The following is a 16,966-nucleotide window of genomic DNA, read 5'->3' as shown; positions in this document are numbered from 1 at the left end:
CAGAACAAAGACAGCGAGCACCCAGAAAAAAATAATAAAAAACAACAAACAAACAAACAAACAAACAAACAAACAACAAACCAACAAAGAAAATATAAACAATCAACCCCCCCCCCCCCCCCCCCGAAAAAAAACAACATATATACAGGGGGATCCCAATAAATCCAATAGCGCCGGGTCAGAAAGATTCGTTGCCTTGCTTCGAGGGGCGAGGTTGATTTTATCCATTATCAAAATGGAACACACCTATTAAAATTGGGACCAACAATTGGTGACTTAAGCATAAGTTGACTTTAAAAGTTGACTTTGCTTTGTCTTGAAGGGTTTTACGGTGCTTGCAACACATTTAGGTCATATCAGCGCCAATAAAAAGGATGAAAATGGGATAGTCAAAAAATTATAGAATTACAATTAAAGCACACTAGAAAATGTAAGACAAAGGGGGATTAGTTCAAACAGGTAACAGATGTAAATTCCAAGAGCATACCATAACTGACAATGCACTTAATTTATTGAGACCAGCCAATCCAGACACCAGCTCAGGATCACTATTAACTCAAATATGTAGTTACAAGATATGTTCACCAGCCAATCCAGACACCAGCTCAGGATCACTCTATCTAACTCAAATAGTTACAAGATATGTTCAAAACAAATGATCAAAACTAACTCGACTGCTTCCCTCTCAGCCAAAAACTTCGGACAGGAAATGGACGAAAACAAGTGATCCCATTTCACGACAAAGACAGAAGGCAACTAAAAAAAAAAAAAACAGATATAAGGGGATAGAAAAAGATACAGCAAATGACCTCCAGCCCACCATGGGAGGCCAAAAGACCCCACCCAGAAAATTCCAATAAAAGACCAACGATGTTTTTGTTAGTTTTTAAGGGTTTTATGGCTCTTGCGACACATTTAGGTCATATCAGCGCCAGTAAAAAGGAAGAAAATGGAATAGTAAAAAGTTCTAGAATTACAATTAAAGCACCTAAGAAAAGCAAAGACAAAGGGCAATTGGCTCAAATAGGAAACAGATGTAGATCCCAAGAGCACACTATCAAAGTACTTAGTTTGAGATCACCTGCAGTTTGTTTTGTTTTTAAGGGTTTTACGGCGCTTGCAACACATTAAGGTCATATTGGCGCCAGTAAAAAGGAAGAAAATGGGATAGTAATAAGTTCTAGAATTACAATTAAAGCACCCAAGAAGAAGTAAGACAAAGGAGAATTTGATCCAAGAGGGAACATGTAGATTCCAAGAACATACTATCGAAGTACTTAGTTTGAGATCACCTAAAAGTCTTATCCAGTCACAAGCACAGGTCCCCACTAAGAGGAATACACTCAAATATTTACAAATCATATATAATATGTAAACAAAACAGAATGCATTACACAACATAGAGATGATTTACAAGGAAAAAAATATCATCTCCCAAAACTAACTACTATACATTTGACTGTTCCCCTCTCACCAAGGGTATCCGATCACCAAGTAATCTCATTCCAAGACAAAGACAGAAAGTTAGTTGGAAAACATATATGGGGGGGGGGGGGGGGGGGGGGGGAGGGCAGTAAGTACCCCCCTGCCCACTATGGGAGGTCAGGAATCCCACCCAGAGATATAAGGGCATAGAAGACAGCAAATGACCTCCTGCCCAACATGGGAGATCAAAAGACCCCACCCAGAAAATGCCAATGAAAGACCAACGAAACCAATGTTATAATTTATGTTCTTTAATATATTTTTACTATTCAATAAGAAACAATACATTCAATCAAAATATAATCCATTATATATAACATATATATCGTCATGATATTCTCACATTCATAATAATAATAATAATAATAATAATAATAATAATAATAATAATAATAAATCAACATACGTCTTTATTGTTATAAAGCGTATTGATAAAGCATACAAAAATATATCTATCAATTGAATGCAATCATACTGCGACAGGGAACATTGATATTATTTTCATTACAACCGTGTTATTGAACCAAGCATCTAATCGAACAGGCTCCATTGCATTTTCTATAGACATGGATACAATGAAAATCATGCCGCATCTTTCATTTTTAATCGGCGTGAAATGCAGCTATTATCACGCTAGAAGTATAAAAATAAAAATAAAACATGTTGCTGCTTGAAGCTCGAAGAAAGATTTTTTTAAAAAGAAGACAGTTGAACATAAATAAACAACAGAAAATAAGTAATCAAAACAACAACAACAACAAACCCCCCCCCCCCCAAAACCCCAAAACAATAACCTCCCACTCCCCCCCCCCCCCCCCCCCCCCCCCCAAAATATCCTCAACAAAACCCACAACAACAACAGATCTAGAATTACAATTAAAGTACACAAGAAAACGTAAGACAAAGTGGAACTGGTTAAAACAGGGAACATGTCGATTCCAAGAGCATACCATCAACGTACTCAATTTGAGATCACCGAAATTAAATTTCTCATCCTGACTCAAGCGCAGGTCCCCACTAAGAGGAGCACACTCAGATGTTGACAAATCACATATATGTAAAACTAAAAATAATACAGTGCATAACAGAGAGATGATTTACAAGGAAAAAACTACCATCTCCCATAACTATTACTATGCATTCGACTGTTTCCCAACAAGCCAAGGACAAAACTCGAGTAATCTCATTCCAAGACGAAGACAGAAAGCAATTGGAAAACAGATGTAATGGGATAGAAGACACAGTAATGACAGTAAATATCTTCCTGCCCACTATGGGAGGTCAGGAACCCCTGCCCACTATGGGAGGTCAGGAACCCCACCCAGGATATAACAGTTCAACACTTTATATTTTAAGTATGTAGTTCTAATGTAACTCCATCAAACAGATTCTTGTTATCAACAGTTCTAATGTAACTCCATCAAACAGATTCTTGCTATCAACAGTTCTAATGTAACTCCATATCAAATTCTTGTTATCAACGGTTCTAATGTAACTCCATATCAAATTCTTGTTATCAACAGTTCTAATGTACTATATACATCTGTTACACAGTTCTAATGTAACTCCATATCAAATTCTTGCTATCAACAGTTCTAATGTAACTCCATCAAACAGATTCTTGTTATCAACAGTTCTAATGTAACTCCATCAAACAGATTCTTGCTATCAACAGTTCTAATGTAACTCCATCAAACAGATTCTTGCCATCAACAGTTCTAATGTAACTCCATATCAAATTCTTGCTATCAACAGTTCTAATGTAACTCCATCAAACAGATTCTTGCTATCAACATTTCTAATGTAACTCCATCAAACAGATTCTTGCCATCAACAGTTCTAATGTAACTCCATATCAAATTCTTGCTATCAACAGTTCTAATGTAACTCCATCAATCAGATTCTTGCTATCAATAGTTCTAATGTAACTCCACAATCAGATTCTTGCTATCAACAGTCCTAATGTAACTCCATCAATCAGATTTTTGCTTTCAATAGTTCTAATGTAACTCCACAATCAGATTCTTGCTATCAACAGTCCTAATGTAACTCCATCAAACAGATTCTTGCTATCAATAATTTACCATGTACGTACATATATCAAATCTAACGGAATGTTTATCCTTTTGAAAAATAAATACCAATCAAAAATCTCTAAAACTAAAACAGGAAGACGCTGGTCTGCCAATTTTAATCTGAATATTATAGGACTTCTTAAGTAGTCCGTCAGAGTAATGTTTATAGGCGATTCTAGCAAGTGAAATGGACAATAGCAGAATGCCTGTCACACCTGTGATAGATAGGGCGGGTCAGAAAAAAAATAATCTCGTACCCACCCAGATCACAATCGTCGAATCACTGCTTGGAAGCGAGGTTCCAGTGAGCTATCGAAACAACTCAACCCCCCACCCCTCTTTTTTTTTAATGCTGAGAATGATATGAAGAAAAACTGTAATAATTTTTCTTTTATCGCGGCAATGTGAGAGAATCACAAATGATATACAAGAAACGTTAAACTTTAAAAGTTTTCAAATCATAGAAATTGGAGATTTTTTTTTCCAACAATAATTGAGATTTCTATTTTCTGCCTGGCTACAAATATAAAATCATTTACATGAGAGATGTAAGTTACACAAGTTTAATATCATAAGCTGGCTGGAATATCTTAAAGATGATATTGCAATATCATGGGAAATATAATCTGCGCAAGCTTATTTTTACTTCCTACATTTATACAATTTATCAATAACGGCTACTGATAAGACATGAACATCCTATGGCTTCCCATAAATAATATACGGTATAACATATGGGAGGGTATTTTGTAAGTTTGGAGTAAATATCAATATGACTATATGCATGGATGACAATATTGCAGGATCTTTGCAGAACACTGTTTGTTTTTGTTTTTAGGGGTTTTACGACACTTTTAGGTAATGTTAATGCCAGTGAAAAGGAAAATGATTGGGGAAAAGTTGTACCGTTTTGTTTGTTTTTTAAGGGTTCTACGGCACTTGCAGCATATTATATAGGTTATATCAGCGCCAGTAAAAAGGAAGAAAATGGGACAGTCAAATTCTAGAATTACAATGAAAGCACCCAAGAAAAAGCAAGACAAAGGGGAACTGGGAACAAACAGAGAAAAGTTGTTGATCTGAATTTAAATCACCAAAGAAAAAGGTAAGACGACGGGGGCTAGTTCAAACAGAGGACAGAAGAATACCAGAAGACTGTCCTATTCATACACAAAGGATCCTACCATGAAGAATATACTGAAATGTTTACTAAGTAAATATTGTACAGTAAATTCAAAGCACAAAGCAGAGAGACGATTTACGAGCATATATATATATATATATATATATATATATATATATATATATTATATAAATATATATATAACCATGCTCTTCAATTACTTGGGGGGGGGGGGGGGGGGTGTTGGCCCAATGGATAAGGTATTGACTTACATGGGGAGTATGCGTGTCTGATGACATCTTGTTTTTTTTTCCTTAAGCCAAAAATTAGGCATTATAATAGTCCTAATTCTACACAACTCTTGTATCCCAAAAATTGTAACGAGTTCAAAACAAAAAAAAAACAAAACAAAAACCCAACAAAACTCCAAAAATTAATTAACAAAAAACCAAAGAAGTAACAAAAACAAAACAAAACACCCACAAAACAAAAGACCTTCAAAATGCCCTACAACTACAACCAGCCCCCCCCCCCCCCCCCCCCCCCCCAAAAAAAAAGCCAAAAAAAAAAAAAAACCCTGACAAAAATCAGAACAGAAAAATAACACAACGAGATGTAAAGAAAAGAAAAATTAGGTACAAGAAAAGAAAATCAAATAAGAAAAAGAAAGAGAATGCAAAAAATCAAAATAAAATAGAATAAAACATAAAGAATATGAATAACATGATTATTTAATCAATCGTGTTATTCTTTCAACAATGGAAAAGATATGTTGGTCTGCATCGGTAAGTCTTGTAAATTGAAAGTAAAAGGCTCACATCTAAGGTCTTTCTGTGTTTCTTCTCTAGTTTGAAATGCAAGATTTATAGGAGTCCTTTCCTTAGGTTTTTTAAGTAGGTACATAACAGCGAACACTAAGTGAGATAAAACATCCACCACAAACTTGCTTGTTTTTATTTTTAGAGGATTTGGAGTGCTTGCTACATCATCAAGCACCAACAATCTGGAATACTTTAACTCAACATGGGAGCTGAGAGAGACGACAGACGATTCAAAGAAAGACAAAAAAAAAACCCCATTTCTTTTCACTCTCTAATTTGTATATGTTAGCACCTTGAGCCTATTGTATGTGGGGATTGATGCAATATAAATGCCATTCATTATTATTATTATCATTATCACCATGCCATTTTAAGTAAAAAAGTTGAATAATTTAATAGTCAAAAAAAAAAAAAAAAAGAAAAAAAAAAAAAGAGATCGAACTAACAAGCACTGAGGAAAAAAAAAAAGAAGAAAATTAGGAGAACAAGTTCAACAGAGATCGGAAATAGATCCAAGAACTATGGATCCTTGTTGCATGCCTGCAATCACGTCCCGAGTCTCACAGTGACACTGCAACAAGAGATACACTCAACCGGTTACATAAGAAACACATCGAAGAACCCTAAAGAAATATGTAGTGAGTGGAGAGATGATTTACAGGGAAAAAAAAACCAATATCGCTTATATTAAATAAAAAAAAAAAACGAAAATAATAATCCATCTGACTGCTTTGCATGTGAAGCGATGCTCTACTATCTGAGCTATCGGGACCCCCCCCCCCCCCCCCCCCCCTCCGCAGATTAAGCTAATACTAATAAGCACCAAAGAAAAATAATAGTTAAGATCAAGGGAGACAATTTCAACTGAGATCAGAGTTAGAACAAAGAGCAATAGATCCTTGTAGATAGTCTAAAACCATCTGAGGCAACCACTGACACTGGCATGGGATATCCACGGAAAGGAATACACTCAGATGGTTAAATAGGAGAACAGATTGAATTATATGGAAGGCAATATACAAAACTCTTTGTTACAATCAATAATTCAAATCGAGAACAGAAATACAGATTCCAAGAGTAAACAATTCAATTGCCTGGTTGTTTTTAAGGGTTTTACGACGCTTGCAACACATTAAGGTCATATCAGCACCAGTAAAAACAAAGAAAATGGGATAGTAAAGGATTCTAAAATTACAATTAAAGCACCTAAGAAAAAGTAAGACCAAGGAGAATTAGTTCGAATAGGGAACAGGTGTAGATTCCAAGAGCACACCATCAGTGTACTTAGTTTAAAATCACCTAAATGTCTCATCCTGACACAAGCACAGGTCCCCACTAAGAGGAATTCTGGGAATACCCTCAAATGTGTACAAATCGTACATATCTAAAACAAAATTAATACAGTGCATACCAAAGAGATGATTTACAAGACAAAAAATATCACCTCCTGAAACTCTAACTATACATTTGAATGTTTCCCTCCAAGCCAGGGCCAGGATAAAACCAAGTAATCTCATTCCAAGACAAGGACAGAAAGCATGTTGGAAAACAGATATAAGGGATAGAAGACACAGTAAGTGCCTCCCTGCCCACTATGGGAGGTCAGAAACCCCACCCCCTAAAAGAACAAGCACACAATCTTTGCCATAAGAGATACAATGTAAGGATAACAAAATATACAAAATAAACCCATTATCATTACATTCATAGAGAGATTATTTACATTAAAAAAAAAATCTTTTATGAAAAAAAAAACAACAAAAGTCAGACTCTCCCTCTTGGGGAGGGGGGGGGGGGGGGGGGGATTGAGGTAGGGCCTGGGCAAAAACCAAACAGGCTCATTCAATGACAAGGGTTGAAAGGTATGTGGAGCGATACTATTACTATGGGAAAAGGAGGGAAAGCAAAACAGCAAATGACCCTCCCCCACCCCACCCCACCCCTTGGGGACCCCTATTCAATAACGATAAGAAATAAACAAAACACCAAAACATTAAAACATGTATCATAAACCAAAGATCTGATCGCTGACACAATGGAAAGATAATTCATAAATGCTATTACAGTATCATAAGTTTGAAATGAAAATATGAATAAAGAAATCACAAAAAAAAAATAAATCACCAAACGAAAAATTATGTTGCTGTACTTTAAAAAAAAACAAAAATAAACGAGTATTAAAAATTTAGGCCAGAAAACTTTCCAAGATTTTTCTACAGAGAACACTTACAAATTATCTCCGTCGTCTATCTGGAAATTAGTAATGTATTATTTTCTTTATTTTTTTTTGTTGTTCGCCGAAGAAGGGTTTTGAGCCTGAAACGTTCCGTGTTTGGTATTTTGTTTTTTTTTTAAGCTGTTACATTCAATTTTGTTTATTACTTTTTACAGTCCACAGCTTCTAGCAGCCTAGTATCACTTCGATCCAGTCACCAGCATAAAATCCCACTCAGAGGAACACACTCAAATGTTTACAAAGCATATTTAAAACATTAAAAATACACATAAAAGAGATGGTTGACAAGGAAAAAAAGAAATTCACCTCCCAAAACTATAATATCTATACATTTGACTGTTTCCCTCCCAACTGGGACTCAGACAAAGGCCAGGACAAAACCAAACATTTCAAAAAAAAAAAAAAAAAAAAAAGACGGACAGCAACCTGGAAAACAGATTGGGGGCTGAAGATGCAACTAGAGCTCTTTTTGCCCACTAAGGGATGCTAAAAGACCCCACCACTTCAATCAAGTCCCAGGTTTGAGAGATTTTGACAAGATGAAAGCCTTCGATATTTGAAGGATGAGTTTTCTGCCCAAATTTTACATACATGTTTTTTTTCAGAGCATGGCATAGTTATTACTTGTTTGTTTGTTTGTTGCTTTAGGTCTCTTCCAACACAATTGAGGTTATATGAGAGACCGCTGAAACAAAAAAACAAGCAATCTAACAAAAATAGTACAAATGTCAATCAAAATCATAACCTAAAGATATCATAAGCTAAATTATAAATAACCAAGAACAAACAGGCAGAGGATTTACAGGAAAAAAATATCCCTGTCAAAAATACAAATATAATTATGTCATATAACATTTGCCAATAGTCATAATATCATATCAAAAAATGAATACAAAAGTAAAAAGGTATGGGAGTCCAATCACAAAACATGCCATGGAAAGATAACAATATGGCAAATATTCTTTTGTAAAAATGGAAAAATTAAACCAAAAAGAAAAAAAAATGGAAAGAAACACAACCTATTTAAAAAGACATCAAAGAAACAAACATTTAAAAAAACAAAAAACAAAAACAAATGTGGTTGATGCAAGTAAAAATAAATAAAACCCGCGAGATAATGACAATAATTAAAATTTTGATTATGAAAGAAAACAACAGTCATGGAAATTATGCGACATACAAAAAAAAAAAAAAAAGGAAAGGAAAAATTCAAATTAACATTTCGTATTCGATAATAACTTTTTTTCTATATCATTTGTTATTAGCGGGTCTGTTATTGACATTGGTCCGTGTTTCACACTGGCCAGTTTAAATGGCAGCGCATTGGAAACATGCTGGAATAAAACATGGCAAAAAGGGAGAGAATCATTTCATAAACTGTAAAAGGGCCAAGCAGAAACCCCCCCCCCCCCAAAAAAAAACAAAAAAAAAACAAAACAACAAAACAAAACAAACCTCCAACAAAACAAACGAAAAATCATATATCCTAAAACAAAGTCAAGGAATTAACAAGAGTCACTGTGTAGAAAAATTCTGACATTTTCTAATTTGAAAAAAAAAATTAATTAATAATTAGCTTTATTTTTTTCTGTGCATTGAATTGTTTTTTCAACACCACTAATTATATAAAACAAATTAGGAGAATTGATCATGATACAAGAGGAGGAGGTAGGTGGAGGAGGAGGAGGAGAAGGAGGATGATGATAACAAAGAAGAGGAGGGAGAATAAAAGGAAAGGGAAGAGAATGAGGTTAAGAAAAAGAGCGAGAGAGGGAGAGGCGAAATTACTAAGAACAGTAGCGTAAAATTTCCATTTCAAAAATAGTAAATCTCTCTTACAGTTTTTGGATATAACATTGATATGTATCATCGCACAAATACTGTGGTATCTCAGTGGCACAAATGGAAAACTTTGGTGTGTTAGAGATAACAAACTGCGTTTATGATATGCAAGAGATTGAAGTCGAGTTATCAACAGTTTATTCAAGTCAGTCATGAGATATAGACAATGCTAAGCAGCTATTTGCAAGTTCGGCCTGGAAACAGATTGAGAATAATTGAATCATCCGACAGTTTTGCTATGCATCCAACATAAGACCATTCCAATGCGTCAAACTATTATTAAGTCATAGTCAAACGGATGCCAATAGGCTAATAATAAAATATAAAGTTAAATGGTCGGAAATCTGAAATGTTGGATTAATGCCCTTTGTGAATGTTATTTTTTTTTTTCTACTCAATAAAAGTCATGAACTTAACCTAGGTTTCATATTTTTGACATAAAGTCAATTTTCAGCATCAATTCATCATGATATTGTTTTGAGATGGTAGATCGCGCATAAGAAAACGTAGGCATCCAGTTGTAAAATAAAATTGTTCTGGAAATCCTTCTTTAACCAATAGAAAATAAATGGAAATAAAGATGTGCTTATCTAGTTACTATAACTGCGCCGAAAAGACAAAAGATGAAAAATATGTTGCTCAACAACATAAAAATAATTCTGAGTCATCCATATATGGATAAGGTGAAAAAAAAAGGTATATAATACGGTACAGTTATGAAATTCCTTTCATGTCATTGTTATTATCGATGTCACCAAAACAAATTCATTAAAGCTGATTAAACATGTCCCTGTCCAAAAAACAATGAGCCCAACACATATTTCTCCATTAAGACAATTGGACATGTCTTACTTAAAGCCAGATAACATCTATTTGATTCTCATAACAGTGAATAGTAAGATACAAGTCCATAAATTATTTTTGACATAAGGGATACTAAGATTTAAAGCATAGGTAGGTATAAATATATAGTCAACCACAGAATTGGTAAAAGGCAGATCTGCAGAAACACTCACGCTCACACGCACAACAATTTTGATCATGATCTTACTTCAAAAGAAAAGAAAAAAAAAAAAAATTAAACCCAGAAACTTCGAGTACTTAAAATCACCAATAACAATTATCAACGATTTCATATAAAAGTGAGCTTGACAAGCGTTTCGTCAGTGGAGCTTGAGGAATGTCTGCTATATACATAGAACAAAGTGATACTAAGCTACTAGAAGCTGTGGACTGTATAAAGTAATAAACAAAAGTGAATATAACAGCTTAAAAAAATTACAATATACCAAACAGGGAAACTTTTGGGCTCAAAACCCTTCTTCGTTGATGTTTTTTTTTTTTAGTAATGCATTTGTTTTTATTGTTCTTTTTTTTTAAAAAGCTGTTATATTCATTTTTGTTTATTCCACTATACACAGACTATTTCATCATGAAACAATGCAATGCCTACTTATAATGATTCGACTCAGTGTTGTTATGACTATGGGGGATTGCTGTATCAAACAGATTACAACGAGGTATATCATCAATAACCTGGTAGGATCAAAGACTTGCAAGAAAGACTAAATCCATTGAAATCAATCATTAACATTTGACAAACATCCCGCAAAATATGAAGTAGTCTTCTTTATATTTACATCGAGTTACTCATCCATCAAAACTGATGTCTTGAGGAGTTTTACAAGTTTTGTGACTTTTAACTCACTCAATCCTAGAGATTTTTGTTAATTTTCAAAATTGAAAAAATGTATTAAAAATGAGCATGTACATAGATAGTTTTATTCAACTACCATTAACATGCAAAAACTGAAAAAAAAAACATTAGCTTTAATACTACGCCTATAATTTGTCTCAGAAAAATGTTATAAATAGGCATGGGGTAAAAGTAACCTGGATAAGCCGGGATATAGTCCGTGTTAGGGTTGAGTGAGTTAAGTTCCAAGAAAAAGGAAAGAAAGTAGAATATTCCCCAAAACATTTCATACTTAATTTCCAAGGTGTAATAGCTCTTTCAAAACTTTTCAGTAGTCAGGTCATTTCAACTCCTAATAAGAGGAAGAGAGTAAATAATACAAAGAACTCAAGATTTAGAGTTCATTGCATGTGATAGATCAAATATGGCTAAGACAAAAAAAATAACAAAGGGGAATAGTACACAAAACAAGTTTCCCAAGTCCACCCACACCAGTCCATTAGGATCCGACTACGTCACATGGCAACAAACAAAATATAGAAGAGTCAGCAAAGGTTGACAGATTTAGAGTACCAAGAGGGAGATGTTGACCTAATGTGAAGCGACTTTTTTTTGGGAATGTGGCTAGTTCATAGAGTCACGATCTCCCCGGCCAGGCTAAGTTGTCGTACCAGTAAGGTCGCGGGTTCGAGCCCCCATCGCCACCGCAAAGTTTTTATTCTCTGTCTTCTGGCACTTTCCTACACACTTCATTTCTTGTGTGTGATAGGATCACCATCCACCGTGGCAAGTAGTTAAAAAACTTTTGGTAATATCGTTAAACGGTAACAGTTCTTTGACAAACAATCATTTTATATTTCAAAAGGAAAATATTTCTTGCAGCATGAATCAATTGGAACTCTTTGCTGTTTTTTTAAAACTTTCTTTTTCCTCCTTTTTCACTCTTTTTCTTGTGGCATGTTAAATGATTACAAGCAACAGTCACGGGTATTTATATAAACAACAGTTTGCTATTTCACAGATATAATTTGTTTTTCTTATGATATTATACATTAATCTTATAGAAGAAAGAAATAGAAAAATATAAGTAATTAAAATGCATAATTACATGACATTATTTATATTTGCATGCAATGATGAAAAAACTTCCACTACAGTGGAAAATAACTTTCACACATTCTCAAATGTCTTGATCATAACAAGCAGAAACCAATCTCCAATTTTGATTGAAAGCATTCAGGTAATTCAGTTTTCAAATAACTGCAAAAACACATTGATATAAACCAATAATAATAATAGTAATAATTCTTTTCACATGTAAAACAACCATAGCCAGTTGAAAAAAAAATAATCAAACTGACTTTATTTCTCAGGGACACGAAAAAAAGAATAGTTTAGAAAAAAAAAACAAACAAAAAAACCTCCAACAAAACATGGAACCACAACCGTATGCCGTGTTTTATTATGAAATATTATTGCATGTATAAAATATACACAATTCATTGAAGGGAATAATCATTCTTTCTCATCCAAAATTCCAGGCAAACAAAATCAATAATTTGACCAATTCGTTGGCTTAAAAAATTTGCAAATAACATGTGAAAGAAATGAATTTGTGAAGAAAATAATTTCTCTGACTGCTTTGCATTATCCAAAAAAAAAAAAAAAAAAAATCAAAATCAAAAACAAATAAGCACACCCTTTACCATAATAAAGTAAGTACAGATCGCTATAATATTCTTCAAGTTCAAAAATGGTCCCATTTGTTATATCATCATGATTGCAAATATTGAGTTAATCATTGATTCCAATATGAATTTTAAAAAGTCATGTTTTGGCAATGCACTGTCATTGGTTTTATGAAAAGGGTGTCAGAAAAATTATTTATTAATGTTTTGTGTCTCTAAGGGTTGGTTTTATGGCGCTTGTGATACATGTAGGTCATTTGAGTGCCAGTAAAAAGAAAGAAAAAGGGATAGTAAAAAAAAACTATGAATTATAATATTTTAGAGTGTTCAAAACATTTCCTGTTTTTGATCAGTTTGTCTTTCTTTGTCATTTTAACATCTGAATCATCCCGACATAAAACCATTTTGAGATAATGGCTCTCATTACATATCTCTTTTAAAATCTTAAACCTAAATAAACAACTAATGAAAAATTAGTTAAATCCTGAGACCTCATTATTTATCAAAACATACCATTTGCAAGACTGTTCGCGAAAATAATTAATGCACTACAATCTAACAGAGATTTCTAGTCTAAGATTGAAAGACATAAGAATAAAATAATGATTTCAGATCAAAACTTTATCTGTCTCAAATCAAATAAAAATGTATTTCATGATTTAGAATAAAAAAATATAATTCCAAAACAATAATCTATATTTATAAACCAAAGTAATGAAGATGTGATGATGAGAACTCTATTTTAAGAAAAAGTATTTTAAAAAAAATAAATAAAAGACTGATTTATTTTTGAAATAAATAAATAAGTAAATTGAGATACCGGTAAATTTTGTGGTGGAAAAGAAGCAATGAAGTGTTTTGATTACTCAGAGAAAAGCATAAAAATGAAAGAAAAAAAATCACACTTCATCTCATTTGATTGTAATGACAAGGCTCAGATCTTTCCAGTAACAAAACAGGCAATAACACAACTGTTTCTAAAACAGATGGCTGAAAATAGCCAATTTAAAATACAGTGCAGTATGCATTCCTCCTCTTGTTCTTCGTTTTCACGGAATCCTCGTACAAATCTTAATATCTGAAATGTATAAATTTCCCTATTTTATTTGTACAAACGTCATGTATTCCTTGCTTTCACGGATTCCTCGTTTTAAATTATGATGTCCGAGTAAGGACGAGGATGTGCTGCACTGTATCATTCATTATATCCCAGATTGTGGAATTTTTCAAACCCAACTTGTTCAACAGTTAAATCTTTAGCACAACATTTCTTAAAAACATGTATGAACAATGCAACTTTTTCTTCTTTAAATTATAATATAGGCCACCTCCGCGACACACAATTTACAAATCAAATAAGGCAAATAGCATTAGATACTCAAAGATAGCAAACCCATCTTTTGGAGGATTGAAAAGATAACCAATCAAGTTACAAATGACCTCTGTCTCATGGCTGCAATTGATGTAATCAACTCAAGATTTTACCTATTTTTCTTAAATGACGGAATGACACAAGATGAAAGTGTCGACTTCAGCACCGGTTCAAATAAGTAAATGAAAGTTATAAATGGTAAGACTTTATTTCTTTTAATTCATGATATCTCCAACCTTATATATAATGACGATGTTGAGCCTGTGCTATGTTATTGAAAATCCAGTTGAAGTCATACTTTTACAAAGTAAAGAAAAATCCCATTGAGATGAAAAAAATCCCATAAGACCACATACTGTAAAGTCTAAAACAACGTTAAACATTTAGAGATAACAATGTAGATATATCTATATCTGTGCACAAAGTACAAATTGGATGACATCCCATTAGATAAGGATCTTAATCAACATTACTCTTGGACTCTGAAAAAAACCCCCAATATTTTGGCAAGGAGGCTCCTCTAAATATCGATCAATCTAGTTCTGATATTGGACCAAAATTTCTACGAAATTTCTGTAGTAATATGCAGGTCTACTAATCCACTAACTGTATTGGCTAATACCGTATAATCACGATGCTGAAAAAGTCAAGAGGTAATAACTGAGTTTAACATTGAGTTTCTTGTTTGAAACAAACGTCATGAGGTTTGCTCACATTAAAGACAGACATGATCGACAGGTCATCTGATTAGATTGGTTCAAACTTTTAAAACTTTTTAAGACATGGACGATTGGTTCAAACTTTTAAAACTTTTTAAGACATGGAATGATTCACAGCACACAACCCAAAGTCATCTATAACAATGACTGCACATTATACAATTCACCCATGAATGAAATGAGAAAGTCGTATAATATTACATTTGATACATAGACCTTAACAGACAGAGTGCCTTTTCAAATCTCTCTTTTGTCACTAAGGAAGATAGGTCATATCCTATCATTGATCCTTTAATTTTTTGTGGAAAAAGATCCGCAAGTCTAAAGCTTGTGCATATTACACATCAAAATGTAGGCATTGTGACATGATGGCAATCTAGCAGAATAATAGTATTTGTGATTTTTGTTTGTTTGTTTGTTGCTTTAGGTCTCTTCCAACACAATTGAGGTTTTTTTTTTTTTGTTTTTAAGGGTTTTACGGCGCTTGCAACACATTAAGGTCATATCAGCGCCAGTAAAAAGGAAGAAAATGGGATAGTAAAAAGTTCTAGAATTACAATTAAAGCACAAAAGAAAAGGTGAGACAAAGGGGAATTGGTTCAAATAGGAAACGGATGTAGATTCCAAGAGCACACCATCAAAGTACTTAGTTTGAGATCACCTAAAAGTCTCATCTAGACACAAGCACAGGTCCCAACCAAGAGGAATACACTCAAATGTTTACAAATCAAATAATTTAATATGTAAACTAAACATAATACAATGCATAACAGAGAGATGATTTACAAGGAAAAAAATATCATCTCCCAAAACTCTAACTATACATTCGACTATTTCCCTCCTAGCCAAGGAACTCCGGCCAGGGTCCGGACAAAACTAAGTGATCTCATTCCAAGACAATGACAGGAAACAATTGGAAAACGGGTAGAGGGGGATAGAAGACACAGCATGTACCTCCCCGCCCACTATGGGAGGTCAGGATCCCCACCCAGTCACAATTGAGGTTATATGAGAGACCGCTGAAACAAAAAAAAAAAAACAAGCAATCTAACAAAAATAGTACAAATGTAAATCAAAATCATAACCTAAAGATATCATAAGCTAAATTATAAATAACCAAGAACAAACAGGCAGAAGATTTACAGAAAAAAAAAATCCCTGTCAAAAATACAATCACAAACCAAAGAAGCAGGATAGGCTAGTAAAGAGAAGAAGAAACGACATCACTATCGGATCGTACACCCATGCGAACATCATAGGTATATGATTCAAGGGTAATGCTCCCATCCAACCACCCGCCTATTTGTGATTCTGACCAATTTAAAATCTAAATAGTTCTTTCAATCCCCCCCCCCCCCCCCCCCCCCCACCCCCTTCCAAAAAGCAAAAAATCCCAAATGAATCTATACAAATCCAAAATGGCCAAATCTAGTCAATGGAAATATCTAAATTATATGACATTGATCTTGTCTAAATAAATATCAGGCCTACTAACTCGACATCTTTACAATTGACGAGTTGTGGAAATGGAAAGGTTATCTCCGAATGAAAAGGTCTATAGTATCTCTTAAAATATAATCGTGTCACAACAGCGTTAAGAACCAAAATACAGGGTGCTCTTATTGCAATCAAAATATTCTTTTGATTTAAATATTAACATGGAAAGATGTGCGGCATAACAAAGGGTCACATAATATTTCAATTATATTTTATTACAATGGTCAATTTTCGTGCTCATCCATCAATGAACTCCATTTCAAACACCATTGACAGTCGTCAAATCAATATCTCGTTATTGTTCAACATAAATATGTAGGCAATGTATTCTTTTGACTATTTTGTAAGCAAACCAGGTTCACAATCCTATTTTACATCATTAGTATCAAATATCAATATGTGTGGAGGTCTC

This window comes from Berghia stephanieae, chromosome 10 (genome assembly GCF_034508935.2).
Source record: "Berghia stephanieae isolate SIO BIC M18660-M18661 chromosome 10, UCSD_Bste_1.3, whole genome shotgun sequence".
Taxonomy (NCBI): Eukaryota; Metazoa; Mollusca; class Gastropoda; order Nudibranchia; family Aeolidiidae; genus Berghia; species Berghia stephanieae.
This window is presented reverse-complemented; position numbering follows the sequence as displayed.